The sequence below is a fragment of the Mobula birostris genome, chromosome 2 (assembly GCF_030028105.1).
Source record: "Mobula birostris isolate sMobBir1 chromosome 2, sMobBir1.hap1, whole genome shotgun sequence".
Taxonomy (NCBI): Eukaryota; Metazoa; Chordata; class Chondrichthyes; order Myliobatiformes; family Myliobatidae; genus Mobula; species Mobula birostris.
This window is the reverse complement of record NC_092371.1, coordinates 6,657,790-6,673,621: the sequence shown is the minus strand read 5'-3', so window position 1 is coordinate 6,673,621 and position 15,832 is coordinate 6,657,790. Positions and strand designations below refer to the sequence as shown.

At 44.4% G+C, this 15,832-nt stretch overlaps 1 protein-coding gene across 2 annotated transcripts in view; it reads left to right on the top strand.

Annotated features, from left to right (window-relative positions):
- The window catches only part of LOC140211673 (zinc finger and BTB domain-containing protein 7B-like), a 193,758-nt gene that overhangs the window by 4,258 nt on the left and 173,668 nt on the right, over positions 1-15,832 (top strand). Inside the window, exon 2 of one of the 2 annotated variants that reach the window (XM_072281712.1) lies at positions 8,182-8,295. The exons of the other annotated variant lie outside the window; for it this stretch is intronic. The gene's annotated coding sequence lies outside the window, so the exon portion shown is untranslated. The remainder of the gene's footprint in view (positions 1-8,181; positions 8,296-15,832) is intronic. 2 annotated transcript variants of the gene reach the window in all.

Here is a 15,832-nt window from a genome sequence, read left to right as displayed (position 1 = left end):
ACAAAGAACTGATGGATGAACTCTTAAGTATTTTATGTCACTCTGCACTATGGAAGACAACAGCAGTGCTAGAAATTTGAGACTCTCAGGGGGCAGAAGGAGAAAATGCTTGGGAGCCTGAAAGGTCTGAAGGTAGGTAAGTCAGCTGGACCAGATGGACTACACCCCAAAGTGCTGAAGTGATTGTGGAGGCATTAGTAGTGAGCTTTCAAGAATCACTAGAGCTAGTAGTGGTTCCGGAGGACTAGAAAATTGCAAATGTCATTCCACTCTTTAAGAAGGAAGGGAGGCAGAAGAAAAGAAATTATAGGTTAGTTATCCTGACTTCAGTGGTTGGGAAGATGGCAGAGTCCATTATTAAAGACATGGTTTTTGGATACTTGGAGGCATATGATAAATTCAGTATGGTTTCCATCAGGGGAAATCTTCCCTGGCAAATCTGTTGGAATTCTTTGAGGAAATAACAGGCAAGATAGACAAAGGAGAGTCAGTCAGTGGATGTTGTTTACTTGGATTTTTAGAAGCCTTTGACAAGATGCATGCAAGGCTGCTTAACAAGGTAAGGGCCCATGGTATTACGTGAAAGATATTAGCATGGGTAGAAGATTGGCTGATTGGCAGAGGGCAAAGAGTGGGAATAAAGGGGGCCTTTTCTGGTTGGCTGCAAGTGACTAGCAGTTTTGGGCACCTTATCTAAGAAAAGATGCGCTGCATTGGAGAGGGTCCAGAGGAGGTTCATGAGAAAGGTTCTGGGAATGAAAGGGTTACTTGCCTGTACAGGTTTCCCCTGCTATCCGAAGGTAAAGCGTTCCTATGAAACGATTCATAAGCTGGAATATCATAAAGTGAAGAAGCAATTACCATTTATTAATATGGGAAAAATTTGAGCATTCCCAGACACAAAAAATAACCTACAAGATCATGCCAAATAATACATAAAACCTAAAATAACAGTAACATATAGTAAAAGCAGGAATTATATGATAAATACGCAGCCTATATAAAGTAGAAATATTTTTCTGCAATCATCGAAGCACTGTCTAGCGCAGTGAAAATCTTATGCAAGCGCTCTCGGCAGAAGCACCCGGCGCAGGTGCTGTCGGCAGGAAGACTCTCTCCAGTAACCTTTAAGCTATGAAGCTGCCAAATCATACCAAATAACACATAAAAATACACAGCTGATATAAGGTAGAAATAATGTATGTACAGTGTAGTATCACTTACTGGAATTGGGAAGACAGTGAGCACACTGATGATAGTATGTTAGGCTGACATCGGAGGTTGGGGTGGTGGGACACTGGGGTGTCATCTCATCGTTGTCTGTTTCCATCAGGGCAGGCAGGTCATCTTCTATGTCTGCCTGCCTCGATGTCAAAGGTCCAGGTTCGTCGTCTGCTGCGCCTGATGTGGAAGGTTTGAAAAACGACAGCATGCTTGACTGCTTAGCCTCGCGCATTTTTCTATCATACAGTTCTTTGTAAGCACTCAAACCATCCTGCAAACATGCCCTAAACCTATGTACCCTTTCAAAATCAAAGCTGTACTTTTCAAAATTAAAGTCGTACTTTTCTGCAGTCATTGCAGCGAAAATCTCATGCAGTTGCTTCACGTTCAGTTCCTGGACAACTTCACTTTTGGTCTGTTCGCTACTGCATTCGGTTTCGATTGTTATCCTTTCCTCTTCCAATTGCATCAGCTCTTCATCTATCAGTTCTTGGTCATGGGATGCCAAAACCTCTTCAATATCATCTTTGTCAGCTTCCACAAGCCAAACTCACCTTGTCCTTACTTTGTTCACCATGATCAGAACGCTTAATTATGTCTAGTTTTACGGTAAGTGTAACATCCTTACAAGCTCTTTCAGGCTTTTCCGATACCTTAGAATTCATCTTGCTAACGGATGCTCAAAGTAAATCGACATAAAGCACAGATGCTCACAAGCACATGTTTAAGTAATGCCGGCTAGAATGCAGTTCCGGTGGAGGAGCGGCTGCTCGGGGCGCGCACTGCCTTTTTTCGTAACAGTGTAAACACCTTCTGTTAGCGAAAACAGGTAACTCATGTAGGTCTTTCATAACAGCAAGGTGTCGTAAAGTGAATGTTCAAAAAGCGGGGGACACCTTTACTTGCTGGAGTTTAGAAGAATGGGGTGGTGGGGGGAGAGAATCCTGTTGAATATTGAAAGTGAATATGGAGAGGATTTTTCCTAGAGTGGGGATGTCTAGGACCAGAGGCACAACCTCAGAATGGAGGGACGTTGATTTAGAATAGAAGTAAGGAGGAATTTCTTTAGCCAGCAGGCAGTGTTCATTGCCACAGATGGCTGTGGTGGCTAAATAATTGAGTATGTTTAAAATGGAAATTGACTTCTCTAACTTCCGTTAATGCCCCACCTCTCCCTCGTACCCCATCCATTATTTATTTATTTATTTAATATACATATATTCTTTTTCTTTCTCTCTCTGTCCCTCTCACTATACCCCTTGCCCATCCTCTGGGTTTTTTCCCCCTCCCCCTTTTCCTTCTCCCTGGGCCTCCTGCCTCATGATCCTCTCATATCCCTTTTGCCAATCACCTGTGCAGCTCTTGGCTCCATCCCTCCCCCTCCTGTCTTCTCCTATCATTTTGGATCTCCCCCTCCCACTTTCAAATCTCTTACTAGCTCTTCTTTCAGTTAGTCCTGACAAAGGGTCTCGGCCCGAAACGTCGACTGTACCTCTTCCTAGAGATGCTGCCTGGCCTGCTGTGTTCACCAGCAACTTTTATGTGTGTTGATTGATAGGTTCTTGATTAGTGAGGGTGTCAAAGGTTATGAGGAAAAGGCAGGAGAAGGGAGTTGATAAATCAACCATGATGGAATGGCTGAGCAGACTTGATGGGCTGAATGACATAATTCTGTTCTTATTTGCTATGGTCTTATGGGGCAATGCTATACTGTACTATGTACATCACGGCCTTGCTCCTGCAGTTGAACTCATTCGTACCAAGTTGGAGATGGCCAAATGCAATATTAGTAGATTATAGAAGATGTGGGGGTGTGGTAAAGCTGAGCTAAGTATCTGGTACATGCCTGTCCGTAGAGAGAGTGTAGACAGCAAGGTACACTCTACCATGATGAGGTAGATTGAGAGGTCAAGAGTGTATCTTTTTCATGCAAGAAAACTATTCAGTTATGTTACAACAGCAAGATAGAAGCTGTCCTTGAGCTTGCTGGCACCTTGTGTCCAGCTTTATCATCTTGGAGTTGCGGGGGTGGGGGGGGGGAAGAATGTAGAGATGTCTTAGATGTTGTGAGAGTCTCTGTTTCTTAGGCAGAGGCAGCTGGCAGAATCTTAGGCAGTTGGTTCCAGATTCTGGCCACCTTCTGCATGAAAACAATTGTCCTTGTAACCCCTTTGGCTCTTGCCCCTTAACCTTTGAATTGTATTACTGGGGGGAGGTTTTTTACATTGTCTATCTCTGCCCCTCATAATTTTGTAAATTTTAATCAGGTCTCCAATCTGCTCCCTGCAACTCAGGTCTCGTACTAGAGTTTTAGTCAAGATAAAGTGAGTAGTATTTTCTCCCTCGAGTCATGGTAGAGTGAAAGGATTCAGGTTCCACTCTAGTGATGGATAATCTAGAGTCAGAATTAGGATTATTATCAATGACATGTGCCATGAAATTTGTTGTTTTGTGGCAGCAGTACAGTGCAATGCATAAACTATTGATAAATTGCAACAAGAAATATGGTATCTACACATACATATTAATATATATGTAACATTTGGGTGTGTATATAATTACACGTAGCAAAAAGGAAGTAAAATTAGTGAGGTAGTTAGTATTCGTGGGTTCATTGTCCATTCAGAAATCTGATGGCGAAGGGGAAGAAATAGTTCCTATATTGACAATGTAAACTGACGATCCCGGTACTAATCAAATTATATGTCAGGGTGCAGTGAAATTTCTTGTTGCATGAAGCTTGGAGAATAAACAGTGTCATCTTCATCATTGTGTGCCGTGTCTTATTCCGTGAGTGATCATGGTCTTCTATCTAAAGCCTGTGGGAAAGACCCCCTTCAAGCTGTTGTCCTTGTTCTTTTATCTATCCATGATTGTTCTTGACAAATTTTCTACAGAAACGGTTTTGCCATTGCCTTCTTCTGGGCAGTGTCTTTACAAGACTGGTGACACCAGCCATTATCAATACTCTTCAGGGATTGTCTACCTGGTGTCAGTGGGCGCGTAACCAGGACTTAGTGATATGCACCAGCATCTCCATGCTGCCACCCCCCCCCCCCCAAATTAACAATGTACACGCTAATAATAAATACACAAAGGTGATTGTAAAACAGCAGAATAGAGAATAGTGCAACGACTGTATTGCAATCTGCAGTAGTATTTCTGCCCATTTGGGCAGATAGGGCTTGTCGGCCGTGGTTGGCAGCTCATTTAGGAGAAGAAAATCTCTGATCTCAAACCGTTACTGCCTCACGGCTGTATCCACTCAAGAGGAAGGCTTCAGGAGTAAAACATGAGGAAAAATTTGGAGCTGGAGTCCCTAAGGCAGTCCTACGTTGAGTTCAAAATGCCTGCAACATTGCTGGTGCCAAACTGTGTTGCTCTCTGGCGTGCATTTGGATTCATCAGCTGCATGAACCCGCTGCATGGGCAACAGTTTGCTCTCCATATTGTACTGCCCTGGCTTGTGTAACTAGACAGCTATTATGTAACATCTATGGTCGACCCTGACCGATGGAAGGCCACAGTGCTATAAAAAGAAGTACTGAAGCAGAGTAATCAAGAGGTAGAACTGAGTCCAAGATTGTGGCAACAATAGATGAGATGGATGGTCCAAAAATTTTTCTCCACACTAGGAGTCCAAAACTAGATGGCATAGATTTAAAGTGATAGGGAAAGGATTTAAAAAGGACCTGAGGGGCAACGTTTTCCACACAGAGGATGGTGAGAAAATGGAAGGAGCTGCCCGAGAAAGTGGTGGGAGTGGTTACAATTATGGCATTTGAAAGACAAATGGACAGTTGCATGGGTAGGAAAGTTTTGGAGGAATATCGCTCAAACCCAGACAAATTTCAGATAAATTCACTGGCATGGACATTTGGGGAAGGAGGTGCGAAAGACATGATGGGGTCAGAGGTCTGACAGTGGTGGGGAAGGAACTGTTCTTGTCTGGACAGCTGGACTTTCAAACCTCCTGTACAAGAGAGAAAAAGGAATGGCTAGGGAGATGGACGTCCATTATCGTACTGTTACCCTCCCTCAGGCAATATAAGAAATGTGGGAGCATTGCTTCAGATTCCGATTCAGTTATGTAGGTTAGGTTTTGGGTCCCACAGGAACAGTTATTACCCTACAACCATCAGGTGCCTGAAGCTTTCCGGCGTGGACAACTTAGCCAATCTCAACACTGATCTGATTCCACAACCTATGGATTCACTTTCAATGGTTTGACAACTCACATTCTCTGTATTTTATTATTATTTGTCTTTTTTTGTATTTGCTCAGTTTCTGTTTTGCACATTGCTTGTTTGTCAGTTTCTGTAGTTTTTCATTGATTCTATCGCATTTCTTTGTTTTTCTGTGAATGCCTGCAAGAAAATGAATCTCAGGTGACATAGACATCCTGTGATAATAAATATACTTTGAAATTTGAATTTACCACGTGTACATTGAAACTTGCCGTGAAATGTGGCACATCGGAGGGTGTGCCAGCCATCCTTTCACACATTGCAGGAAAAGCATTATGCTGAATATATGGAATCCTGAACTGCTTTGAACAGTTGCTCCAGTTCTCTGATAATCAGTACCCAAACATTGTGTTTTATACCCTTTTCCCACTCACTCTGACTTTCATTAATCTATTAACTAGACTCTCCTGTAAGCAGCGGGATTAACTAAGCACCCCTGTGTCCCATTATCCTTGTTCTATCTATACCTGCTGATTTAAAGCCTTATATATACACACACGTTCTTCCTCTCTCTCCTTTTTCTCCCTCTGTCCCTCTGACTATACCCCTTGCCCATCCTCCGGGTTTTTTCCCCCCCCTTCCCCTTTTCCTTCTCCTTGGGCCTCCTGTCCTATGATCCTCTCATATCCCTTTTGCCAATCACCTGTCCAGCTCTTGGCTCCATCCCTCCCCCTCCTGTCTTCTATCATTTCGGATCTCCCACTTTCAAATCTCTTACTAACTCTTCCTTCAGTTAGTCCCGACGAAGGGTCTCGGCCCGAAACGTCGACTGTATCTTTTCCTATAGATGCTGCCTGGCCTGCTGCGTTCACCAGCAACTTTGATGTGTGTTGCTTGATTTAAAGCCTGCTTGTTTTTGCTGCCTTTCCAGTTTTGATGAAGGGCCTTCGACATCAAATGTTACCAATCTATCACCGTAAATCAGTGAGGTTTCTTTCTGTCTTGTTAGTCTCCATTCTTGCTGTGTGACACCTCTCTGTCCTTTTGTTAGTGAGAGAGAAAGCCTGTGGTATGTTGAATTGTCAGGTGAATGATGAGTTTTTGTTGTACTGCAGGTCATGGGGGCTGCTGATGCTTTTTTTTGCTGAAATAAGTGGGGGGAGGGGAGAGTTGTTCTGCTTGTGTCTGGGAGGGGACTGCGGGGTTCTAATGTTTTTACTGCCACTCTTTCTGTGGGGCACTCTTTTTTTGAAAAGAAGAGTTTCAGGGTGAATGTTGTATAGATTCTCAGATATTAAATGAAACTATTGAAAGTATTGATTCTGTTTGCATTGATCTGGCCTGACCTGCTAAGTCTTCCACCATTTTCTGTCTTCGTTACAGATTTGTGCTCCTTTGTGAACAATTGTTGCCCCTCTTTCCTTGACAATAGTAGTACTTCATTCTGTGGCTGTGAGAGGCACTACGTACTTGTAGGCCCTTTCATTGGGAAGTCATACAGCACAGTAGAAAGTTCTATGACCTTGCTGACCAATTTGCCTAACTGAGATTTGTCTGGCATTCACCCATAATCTCCCCCCCCTCCTCCATTCCTTTCCTACCCGTGTAACTGCTCAAATTCCTTTTAAATATGGTAATGGTATCCACCTCTACCTCCTCTGGCAGCTCATTCCATATTCTAACTAAGTTCAAGTTCAATGTGGTAATGTCATCCACTCCTACATCACCAAGTTCAACATGGTAACTGCATCCACCTCTACCACTTCCTCTGGCAGCTCATCCCATATTCTCACCAAATTCAAGTTCCAGTTTAATTGTCATTCAACTGCACACACAAATTCAGCCAAACAAAACAGTGTTCCTCCGGGGCCAAGGCATAAGACACAGTTCCAACAATCACACATGGCACATATAGTACTTATGATTATAACAGCGGAAAAATATAGAGTCATAAATAGAGCCCAAGTCCCTGAGTGCCATGGTCTTTAGATCGATGGTGCATGAGGTGTTGTTCTGGAGTCACATTTCTGCAAGAACAAGCATGCAGCCGTCCTCATCATGCATGAATGGAGCTGCAGGTGAACGCAATCCAGCTGCCTGCCCTCTGCAACCCAGCACAGACTGCCACGCCTCTGCTCCTGCCCAGGTGAACCAGTGAACTGGGCTTGCACTATTCTATGTTGCCAACGTCCAACAGGGTCTTGCAATCATCTTCCCTCCCACCCTCTGTATGAAAACTGTTGCCCCCCTCGCGTGTCCTTTAAATCTTTCCCCTTTCACTTTAAACCGATGCCCCCTAGTTTTGTACTGTAGGAAAAATTCTTTGACCATCCAGTTTACTTATGCCTCTTGTGATTTTATAAACCTCTGTAAGATCACTCCTCAGTGTCCTTTACTGCAGGGAAAGCAGTCCCAGCCTGTCCAGTCCCTACTTGTAACTCAAGCTGTCTAGTCCCACTAAGATGCTTTTAACTGGAACTGGAGTGCCAGCTAAATTGAGATTATTTTGTCTAATCTGCTGTTGTGGCTCTCTTTCTGCTTCTGCGTTGTGCAATTCTCTATCCCTGCTCCACGCTGAAGAAAAGCTAATACGTCAGAACTGGGAGATTGGCAGCAGATTACTGCACTAATCCAGCTTTGGCTTAATGCGTTTGGTAATTTCTCTGGGGCCAGGTGAGAGTGGCGGACTTCATAAGCAGCAGGTGTTCGGGGGTGGGTAAGATGGAGGTTTACAGAAATTGTCAAAGTCTCATTGTTTGATCTCCATTAGGTTGGATGAAATTGAAGACAATGCCATAATCCACAAGGCCCAAACTGAGCTCGCAATACAGCTGAGCTCTGAGGCTGGGTTTCTGCCAATAATCCTCTGCCAAGCTCTAAACCGGTAAGGGTGCTTTCTGTTTTGGGAGGTGCTTCTTTTGATGCCTCTGCTTTTGATGTGGGTCACTGTACCAGCCAGAAGGCAAGTTGCTGCACTGATTCCTAGTGCCTCGCACAATTTTAAGGGAAGGTGTGTGTGCTCGTCAGTTTTAATTATTTTGTATTCCTCTTCTGTGGGTGTTGATTGGTGTTGGTCTAATAGCTGTCAACTTCTCTTTGTCCTCTCTTCCTGCTGATCTGGATTGTTAGTCATGTAGAAGTACATCTTTGTTAAGAATGGACGATAGGTTAGATCCTGACCTCTGGTGCTGCTTGCGTGGAGTTTGCACGTGCTCCCGGTGACCAGGTGGGCTGCCTGCTGGGTGCTCCGGTTTCCTCCTGCACGCAGAGCCAGTGGGTTAACTAGCTACTGAAAGTCGTCTTCCCTTAGTGAGTGCATGAAACTGGGGGGAGATGATGGGAATGTGGGGAGAATAAGGCGGGATGAGTGTAAATGGGTGACACAGTGGCTGCCTTGCAGCACCAAAGAAGCTGGGTTCAATCTTGACCTGGGGTACTAACAATGTGAAATTTGTATGCTCTCCCTGTGAACAGGCGGTGTCCCCCAGGTGCTCTATTTTCTTCCACATTCCAAAGACGTGCGGATTGGGAGCTTAATTTGCTGCTGTAAATTCAGAATCGGGTTTATTATCACTGACCCATGTCATGAAGTTTTTTTTGTTTTGCTCCAGAGGTATGGTGCAATAAAAATATCTTTTAAAAAGTAGTGAGGTCGTGTTCGTGGGAGAATGGACTGTTCAGAAATCTGGTGGAGGGGAAGAAGCTGTTTCTAAAATGTCGAGTGTGGGTTTTGAGGCTCCCTTACCTCCTCACTGAGGTAGTAATGAGAAGCGGGCATGTTCTGGATAGTGAGGGATCCTTCATCATGGATGCTGCCTTTTTGAAAGTGTCCGTGATGGTGGGAGGCGACTGTTTGCGATGGAGCTGGCTGAGTTTACAACCCTCTACAACTTTTTCCGATCCTGTGCACTGGCTGCTGCATACCAGACAGTGATGCAACCAGTTAGAATGCTCTCCACGGTACATCTGTGGAAATTTGCTAGAGTCTTTGCATACCAAATCTTCTCAAACTCCGAAGGAAGAATAGACACTAGTGTGATTTCTTTACATTCAGATTAATTAATTTATCATGTACATTGAAAAATAGAGTGAGATGTGTCATTTGTTTTAACAGCCAACACCACCGAAGGATGTTCTGAGGGCAGCCCGCAAGTGTAGCCACACGTTCCAGTGCCAAAATAACACCAATATTTTGAGCACAGGTGAGGGCCTGACATATCCGTAGTGTCCAGGCGAAGGTTAGAATCTGGAGTAGAGAATTAGGGGGAGGATAAAGGAGATTTTGTGTAGGGTTGGTGGAGATGCCAGTGTGGCCTCAAGACTTCTATAGTTTCTGTACGTTTCATGACTGGAATTGGCTAGTTCTTGTTGGGAGAGTGTGGTTGTAGGAACACAGGTCTTTTTCTCCCTCACTTCCCCTTAGAAATCCTTTCTTCCCTGAAGAATGCTGCCTCACAATTGCACGTTTGCAACTTCGAGGCCTCGCTAACAGTTTAAATGCAAGAGCTACTCAGTCATAGTTGATGAATCAATTGTGAGTCATTTTTAAAACATCCTTTTCTGTGCCACTTTGACACCACTGGTCAATCCTGGCTGAGTGTTATTCAGCACTTCATCAGATTGGAATTGGTTTATTATTGTTGTATGTACTGCGTTACGGTGAAATATTTAGTTTTACAAGCTATCCATACAGATAATTTCAAAATGCCAATGCATTGAGGTAGTACAGGGGATAGTCAGTGAGAGAATGGTGCTAAAGTTACAGAGAAAGTACAATGTAGGCAGACAACAAAGTGCAAGGGCCATGCTGAGCTGGATTGTGAGGTCAAGGGTTTATCATTAAAGTACAAGATGTCCATTCAAGACTCTGATAACAGCGGGGTAGAAGCTGCCCTTGAGTGTGCTGATATGCTTTCAGGCTTTTGTCTCTTCTGCCTGATGGGAGGGAGAAGCGAGAATGTCTGGGGTGGGTATGGTCTTTGATTAAACTGGCTGCTTCACTGAGGTAGAGAAGTGTAGACAGAATCTCTGGAGGGGGAGGCTGGTTTTCCTAATGAACTGGTCCGTGCCCACAACTCTGTGCGGTCTCGGGCAGAGCAGCTGGCATATGAGGCCTTGATGCTTCAGAATAGGATGCTTTCTATGGTGCATCAGTTTATAAATTGGTGAGTGTTAATAGAGATGTGCCAAATTTCCCAGCCTTCTGAGGTTCTGGTATGCTTTCTTGGCTGTAGTGTCCAAGTGGCTGGACCAGTACAAGGTTTTCATTGCACTTGTTAACACATGCCTGTGCGTTTGACAATAAACTTCATCTTTGAATTTGAATAGCCTTGTTCCTAGGTGATGCTTACACCTACAAATTTGAAGCCGTCAACCATCTACACTTCAGCACCTTTGACACATACAGGCGAGTGTGCTCTACCCCGCCAGCTGAAGTCAATGACCAGCTCTTCCGTTTTGCTGATCTTCAGAGAAAGGTTGTTCAGAGTCAAGTTTGTTGTCATATGCCCAGGTACAGCTACACACAGGTGCAGTGAAAGCTTACTTGCAGCAGCACCACAGGAACACAACATCAATGAGCAACGTTCACAAGAAAAATTTGGATGCAAATTTTACAAGAATATGATTAGAACAAAAACAAAGCCCATTTTATTGTAAAGAGATCAAAGTGGTCATAGTGTAGCTGAACTGTAATGATTAAGGTTGAGTTGGTTGGTTCAGGAAACTGGTTGAAGGGAAGTAGCTGCCCCTGAACGGTGGTGTGGGACGTCAGGTTTCTGTACTTCCTGCCTGATGGGAGCCATGGGAAGTTGGCCTGGCCCGGATGGTGGATGTTGTCTTTTTTGAGGCCGTTCCTCCGGTAGATAGTTGTCCTGGTACCATGGCATTTGGCCTGAAATGTCGGCTTATTCCTCTCCATTGATGGTGTCTGACCTACTGAGTTCCTCCAGTATTTTTTGTGTGTGAGACTCTCGTGTCCTTTTGTCTTCCACCTCATCATTATTTGAGATCCAATTCACCGTGGTGGTGCCATTTGTAGACTTGGTGCTTGCTTCTGGCATGCTGACAATGGCAGGGTTGATAACAGTTGTGGAATAAGGAGGTGGTGTGGACCTCGTGTCCCTGCCGTCTAAGGATGTATTATACTTTGGATGCACAGTTTCATGCTGCCAGACTTTTTGTTTTTCACAGTGCCGTAAAATGTGGGGAGTGTGGAGACATTTTCTCTCTCAGTTCAATGTTGTACAAAGTTGTCAGAGGTTACAGCAGGACATTGAGATGAGTTCAGAAGTGGCAGATGGTTTCAACTGGAAAAGTGTGAAGGGATTCGCTTTGGGAGGCCGAACTTGAAGGCAAAATACTGGGTTAAGGGCAGTGTGGAGGAACAGGGGGATCTTGGGGTCCATGCTCATAGATCCCTCAAATTTGCTGCACAAGTTGATCAGTGGTTAAAAATGTCTATGGTGTATTGGCCTTCAATAGTTGGGGGACTGTGATCAAAAGCTGTGAGGTAATGTTGCACCTCTATAAAAGCCTGCTTAAACCACACTTGGAGTATTCTGTTCAGTTCTGATTGCCTCATTCTAGGAAGGATATTGAGGATTTAGAGGGGGTGCAGAAGAGAGTTACCAGGATACTGCCTGGATTAGAGAGCATGAATTGAGAGGAAAGGTTGAGGGAGCTAAGGCTTTTCTCTCTGGACAGAAAAAAGATGAGGGGTGATGGTAGAGGTGTTTAAGATGAGAGGTATAGATCAAGTAAATAGCCAGAGACTTTTTCCCAGGGCAGAATTGGCTAATATGAGGGTGTATAATTTTATGATTGGAGGAAAGTAAGGGGTTGAGTTTTTAGAGTGGTGGGTGTGTGGAACAACCTGCCAGGGGTGGTGGTTAAGGCAGATATATTAGGGACATTTTAAGAAACTCTTAGACACGTAGATGATAGAAAAAAGGAGGGTGATGTAGGAGGATGGGTGGTGGGGTGGAGATTCATCTCTAACCAAGGAGGTGAAAAGCTCTCCTTCCCTCTGCTAGCCTATAAGTCACCCTTGGGCAAGGTGTAGCGCCTGCTTAGTCCCCCGATCAGGGTCACGTGAAGCCATGGGAGCAGGTGATGGGTGGTCACATGAGCGGCTGGTGCAGAGCACATAACCAGGACGTGTGATCACTGATGCCAGGCAGACGATCTCTGAAAAGTATTGATAATGGCTTGGGTCAGCTGTCTTGTAAAGGCACGACCTAGAAGAAGGAACTTCTGTCGAAAAATTTGCCAAGAACAATCATGGTCGTGATTGTCCATGTCAATACAACACGGCACATGATGATGTTGAATGTAGGAGGGAAGGGTTAGAATGATCTTAGAATAGGTTAAAAAGTTGGCACAATGTCATGGGTCATAGGGCCTGCACTGTTTGTTGGCATTGCAGCAGGCAATGCACTTCAGGAGATATTGCACTGACAGCCAGGGGTCATAAGTGAGTGCAAAGGCACAACGTTTTTTTTTCCTGCAACAGCGCGTGTTACTTGGAAAAATAAAGCTGAACCCAGGTGCGCTACAGATCTGAAAGGTTTTGACACATGGAGGAGAGTGTTGACGCACAACTTGCTCCACGATTGGAGCATGTTTTCCCTCTGCCAACGCAAGGCATCGATGGCTTTGTTTTTAAGCAGTCTTTTCCGCTGTGTGTCAGCAGTGGAAAAATTTGGCTCTTTAATGACACATCACAAACATATCAATTTCATAGTGGCAAAGATTCAAAATTCATGATTCAAGTTCGTTTATTATGTGTACATCAAAACATACAGTGAAATGTTGTTTACGTTAACAACCAACACACCCAGAGATGTGCTGGGGGCAGCCCTCAGGTGTTGCCACACATTCTGGCGCCAACTTAGCGTGTCTACAAATGTTCAGCAGAGCAACACAGAACCCAACAAGCAACAAAACAAGCCCCTTTCCTCACTCTTACCCAACGTACATACACAGTCCTCTAAGACAAGCCATTTTCGGCCTCCAGCCTCCAGCAGACCTAGATTTGGACTCAGTCGCACAGACATTGGTCCTTCAGCTACTCAGATGGACTCAGAGATTTGTGAACCTGGGGCTCTGGGCAACGGACCTAGACTTCCTGACTTCTGATTCAACCCTCAGGCTTCAATTTTCAGCATCATGTTATGAGACCATTGAAACCACCCAGCCGGACTGGACATTCTCTGTCCTCCCCTCTCCTGTCAGACGATGTGCTTTTGGCAGGCAATGCAAAAGCTTGATAGCATGAGCCACCAGGCTGAAGAACAGCTTCTATTCTGCTGTTATAACTACTGAATGGTCCTCTCGTACGATAAGATGGACTCTCGACTTGGACTAACTTGTTGTGGTCCTTGCACTTTATTATCTACTTGCACTGCACTTTCTCTGTAATTATAATACTACTTTCAGGAGGAAGAGAAATAGACAGGTTACCCCCCCCCCCAGCCATTATTAATACTCTTCACAGATTGTCTGCCCGGCATCAGTGGTCACAGAACCCGGATTTGCGATCTGCACCAGCTGCTCATACGACCATCCACCACCTGCTCCCATGGCATCACATGACCCTGATCGGTGGCTAGGCAGGTGTTATACCTTGCCCAAGGGTGACTCGGAGAGAGGGAGCACCACCACATGTATCTCCACCCCACTTTGTTAAAGATCTTTAAAGAATGAAAGAAGTATTATTTGTCACATGTACATCAAAAGATGCAGTGAAATTCATTGTCTTACATTGATGACCATCACAGTCTGTGAATTGTACTGGAGGCAAGCATCACCATGCTTCCGGTCCAACGTAGCAAACCCACAGCTCACTAATTCTAATCCGTATGTCTGGTGTGTGGGAGGGAATCCATGCAGTTACAGAGAGACCATACAAACTCCTTATAGACAGCAGCAGGAATTAAACCCTAATCTTCTGATTGCTGGCGCTGTAGAGCAATTGCATTAACCTCCGCTACTGTGTTGCTGTGAGGATGGCGTCACACAGGCTAGATGGGACACACACACCTGTAAGAATATTAGGGAAGCAGATTGTTTTTCACAACAGTTAGTAACATCTTGGTCACTATTTCTTGTGTTGTGGAGGTTTGTGAATGTTTAGAGGAACTGGGAATACAGACGTGGGTAAAAGACATTGGTAAAAATAATCCCCTTACTCGGTGAATTTTATGCTCTGGGCCTTGCTTCTGTATTAATGGCAGTAGGAATTAGATATTATTACAGGGAAAATAATTTGCAGGGTTATTAGAGAAGAGTGGGTTAATGTGGCTACCTCAATTGCGGTACTGCAGCTTTGCATTGAGTTTGATGGGCCGAGCAGCCTCCTTAGCGCACAAGATTCCTTGATTCTATAATGGGACCTCCGGTGCTGGCTGTGTGGAGTTTGTGGGTTTTCCCTGTGACCATGTGGATTTCCCCTGGGTGCTCTGATTCCCATTATCCTAAAAGACATAGGATCAGAATTACACCATTTGGCTCATCGAGCCTGTTCTGCTGTTTTCATCTTGGCTGATATATTATCCATCTCAACACCATATCCTGTAGACATGCAGTGGGTTAATTAGCTGCTATAAATTGCACCCCCACTCCCCCCCCCATCTCAGTGCGTGGGTGTGATAGAATGTGAGGGGGAGTGTCTGGAGAATAAAATAGAATTGGTGATTCTATGGTGAGCTGTTTAGTTTGGGTTTGTTTAATTCATTTTAAGTTCCCCAACTAACGTGGTGGGGTGACCTTATATCTCTGCAGTTTTAGTCCATGTCTCTGCATTGCTGGCCAGCAATGTGACATGCCTCCCTTTAGCTTCACATTACAAATCGTCGAGATAGAAAAAACATAGATTTGTCCAATTGGGGAAAGTGACCTTTTCGAATCAATGGCAGGATGCAAGAGAGCCTGGGGAGCTGAGGAGTTTCATTGTTCTGAGGAAAGAATGAGTCTGCAATCAGTTCTTGGTGTTGGTTTAGATTCACTAACCTTTGCAGACCGATGGATGTACTTGCTGCCTTTTAATTAGCAGTGAGGGTCTGCAGGATAACAAGTGGTTAATTTGCCTCTAATTGCTGAGTTCCTGCAGCATTTTGTGTGGTTGTTGAACCCTTCAGCCCAAAATGATGTCCCAACCTTCTAACTCACTCTAAAGTCAATCTAAACTCTCCCCCCCCCCCCCGCCTACCACATAGCCATCTATTTTTTTATATCATCATGTGTCTAAAAGTCTCTTAAATACTCTGGAGAGTATTCATAATGGCTGAGGTCACTTGTCTTGTAAGATTCTGCCCAGAAGAAGGCAACGGCAAACCATTGTAGAAAAAAATTTCCAAGAATAATCATAGTCCGATGACAGGGCACATGGCAATGATGATGATTGCATCTGCCTCTACCAC